The 4,187-nt window shown below is 33.7% G+C and overlaps 1 pseudogene; it reads right to left on the bottom strand.

The window, feature by feature from the left end:
• Positions 1–1,647: 1,647 nt before the first annotated feature.
• On the bottom strand, positions 1,648–3,985 carry LOC111728753 (annotated as a pseudogene).
• Between the last annotated feature and the right edge of the window lie 202 nt (positions 3,986–4,187).

The raw sequence follows: 4,187 nt of genomic DNA, 5'->3' as shown, positions 1-4,187 counted from the left end.
TTTACCAATGGGATAGTCAACACCTAGAAAGTTTAGTAGTGGGGATTTCATAATGCATTTGACCTTGAAATTTGAGGTCCCTCTTCATACAATATTCTGCAAATGATTTGGAATTTTCTCTTACCTGTGGAACAGCAAAAGCGGGTTTACATACACTACGAATGTGATTAATTTAGATTATTTATATCCACTTACTCCATTGTTGATGAAAACATAAGAGATGCCCCTAGGGGAATATGCCTCAATTATCTTCTGTTCAAAATAGCAACACGATAATTTCTTCAATAAGAAAAAGAAAATGTTCCTGGAATAACTTACTACATATTGATATTTATTGAATAAATTTAGTTTTGAGGCCCCTGATTATAAGGATGCTTTACAGGTGCATTTTCTTGATAATTAGTGAGTGATGTTATGTATGCTTTCCTATTGGTTTGCTGGCCTTTTGTATGTCTTCTTATGAGAACTGTCTCTTCAACCGGATTCCAAGCATTTTATCTTATTCTGTAGGTTGCTTCTTTATTGATTATTTCCTTTATTCTGCAGATGTTTTTTAGTTGATCATATTCTCATTTATCTAATCTTACTTTTGTTGTTTAGCTTATGATGTCACATCCATGAAATTCTTGCCTAGTCCAAAGTCGAGAAGCTTTTTCCATATATTTTCTTTCAGGAAATTTAAAGTTTCAGATCTTATGTTTAAATCTTTAAGCTACTTTTGTTCATGGTTTGAGAGAAGGGTCAAATTTCATTCTTTTGCATGTAGATATCTAGGTTTCCAGCACAATTTGTTCAAGTGACTATCTTCTTTCCTTTGTGTATTATTGACAGCCTAGTTGAAGATCAATTGACCATATATGGGTGGGTTTATTTCTGGTCTGTCTTTTCTATTCCCTTGGTCTCTATGTCTATTTTTATGCCAATATCAGACTCTTTAATTACTGTAGTTTTGTAATATATTTTGAAATCAGTGTGATGACTCCAGCTTTGTTCCCTTTGCTTAAGATTTCCTTGGTACCATATGAACGTGAAGATTGTTTTCTTCTATTTCTGTAAAAATGCCATTAGTATTTTGATACGAATTTCCATTGAATCTTTAGATCGTTTTGTGTAGTATGGACTCCAAAGAAATTGAAACCTTATGCCCATGCATAAGCCTGCACACAGATATTATAGCAGCTTTATTTATAATCACCAAATTTATATAAATATTCATGTGCTATGCAATAATATTCATATATTGATATCCTAACTCCCTGTACCTTGGAATGTGACTATATTTGGTGACAAGGTCTTTGTAGAAATAATTAACTTAAAATGAGGTCTTTATTTTGCCACTCATCCAATATAAATCGGTGTCCTTATAAGAAGAGGAGATAAGACACAGAGATACACAGAGAAATGATGACATGAAAAAAGAGAGAAGACTGCTATCTAAAAGTAAGAAATGGACCTCAGAAGAAATCAGCCCTGTCTTCATATTTACCTTGATCTCAGATTTCTAGATTCTAGAACAATGAACAATAAATTTCTGTATTTTAAGCTAACAATCTCTGGTCCTTTGGTATGGCAGCTCTGACAAACATGCAATCCCTATCAGAATATATATACGTTTGTGTGTGTCTTTGTGTCTGTGTGTGTGTGCGTTCATATCTGAGAGTGAATGTAGTAAGAAACAAATGGATTATACAGTTTTTCTGCATGTTTGGAAACTGTATAGGTGGAGGTATGACTAGGATCTTTAAAACGAAATATCTAAGAAGAATAGAATGACACATAAAATAAAACACCACATTTTTTCTCACTTTGATATTTAGACAATAGACATTATTCTTAATTTGTTTCAATTTAATAATTATTGTAAAAAAATATACTTTATCCATTTTTGCCAAACACTCTTTCATGGACTGTTTCACATCTTTGTTCTCAGACTATAGGTGATGGGATTCAGCATGGAAATCGCAATGGTGTAAAATATGAACACTATCATGTCATCGTCGAAAGCGTAGCTGGAACTTGGTCTCACGTACATGAAGAGAATGGTTCCATGATAAGCTGACATTCTAGTCATGTGACAGCCACATATAGAAAAGACCTTCCATCTCCCCTCTGCAGAATGCATCCTCAGAATGGCCAACAAGATGAAACCATAGGAGATGGGGATGATCAGGATAGTCACTATCTCAATACAGCTCACAAAGTAGAAGAGTAGAACCTGGTTCATGTGAGTTTCAGAAAAAGAAACAGCAAGGAGAGCGGGGCTGTCACAAAGACTTGCCTAATTTCATTGGATGCACAGAAGGATAGGCTAAATATGGTCACTGTGTGTACAGAAGAATGCACAACGCCACCAACATAGGAAGCAATGGTGAGTGGCACGTAGACTCTGGGTGACAAACTAACTGAATAGAGGAGAGGGTTGTAGATTTCTACATAGCGATCATATGCCATTGAGGCCAGGAGAAAGCATTCAGTGGTCCCAAAAGTAACAGCGATAAATATCTGAGTTGCACATGCAAGATAAGCAATGGCTTTGTCCTCTTTCAGGAAATTGACCAATAATTTGGGCATGAAAACTGAAGAATAGCAGGCAGCCAAGAATCATAACACACTAAGAAAATAGTACATAGGTTTGTGGAGTCAAGAATCCCTAATGATCAGTAAAATCATTCCCAAATTTCCTATCCAAGTAAAAAGATAGATTGCTAGAAACAGTAAAAATAGGAAGACTAGCACTTCATTATCTGTGAAGCCCATCAATATAAACATAGTGACTTTGGTCACATTTTTTTTACCTGAATCCTGTGTAAATCACAATCTGCTGTCAACTAGGATGTTTTCATTTTATTTATATTTTAGAGCAATATTTTAAAGGGAGCATCCACCTTATTATATCCTCTTGTTTGTTCTTTAGGAGGGCATATTGAAATCCTTGATAGTGAGAGGATAGGCAATGATGAAGATCTGGGGCCAAGAAAATGAATTACCCTGTTAAGTTAAGAAATTTTTATTAAGTGGTTGGCTAAATTTATCATGTTGAAAAAATGTCGGTTTATGAGGTTTAATTTCCAGCTTAATTTCTGTTAAGTTTATTACCATCTAGTTTCATATTTCATCATCCTAAAATGTACAAGGATGAATAAATATAGGAATTTTAAATCTAAAAATACTGTAAAAGAATGTATGTGGTTCTAAGTACTAATCCTAGATTTTCTATAGTATGTATGAAAAGTCTTTCCTTAGTGGTTATAATTGTTAAATAAACACGACCACTTGTATATCACAAAAATGTATGCAAGTGAGAATTGTATGTGAATGAGAAAAACAATGTAGAAATTATTTCATTTTAAAATATTCCCAGATGACTAGAAATTGGGCTAAGATACACTCACGTTTCAACCGGTCATGTGGGGCAGCCTTTCCAACCAAAATATTGTGCATTTCCTTTTTTGGCTATTATTCCATTCCACTAGTACTTCTGGAACCCTTGTGAGCAGACAACAGATATTCTAAAGGTAGACGTACCTTGTATGCAAATGATAACAGAGCATTGGTTTTGTTTGTTTTTCAGTTTTCTCTCTTGATACACACACATATCAGTATGTTGTCTATTTAGGCCTGCACCATTTATTATTCTGTTAAAATTTTTCCAAATTTAACTTAATACCAATGCGAGTTTTTTCTCTTAATATATTCCTTATCCTGGCTAAGTCCTTGGGTATATATTTAAGACACGTTTATTTTAAAAAAGAAAAATCACCATTTCTTTAATATGTTAGTTTATTAAGTATTCTCTAAAATTATCATAAAGAAAAGATCACCAATAACAGTATATAAAATTTATAGAAGCTGTTGCTAAAAGAGTAAAATCACTGCATATGTCACAAAGTAGTGCTTTCTTTCCAGAATATTTTCCTGTGCTCTCGTTCAGTGAAATATGAACAAAATGAAAATGTACCTTAAAAAGCTGAAGAATCACCTGCATCTAGACTAAAAATATTTATGGTTTAAACAAAATTAAATATAACAGCTACCATATTTAGGAACCAGATTTCAGCACTATGACTCCCATTATTCCCTCTGTCTGTCATAGACCAAAATGTGTTTAAAGGAGTGAAAAATCTGCAGTGTCATGAGCCAGGGACGTACAAATGATTTATATTAGTGACATGGAACATACTACATTT

The sequence above is a fragment of the Pteropus vampyrus genome, unplaced genomic scaffold (assembly GCF_000151845.1).
Source record: "Pteropus vampyrus isolate Shadow unplaced genomic scaffold, Pvam_2.0 Scaffold506, whole genome shotgun sequence".
Taxonomy (NCBI): Eukaryota; Metazoa; Chordata; class Mammalia; order Chiroptera; family Pteropodidae; genus Pteropus; species Pteropus vampyrus.
The sequence above is the reverse complement of the archived record's forward strand: the minus strand, read 5'-3'. Positions and strand labels throughout refer to the sequence as shown.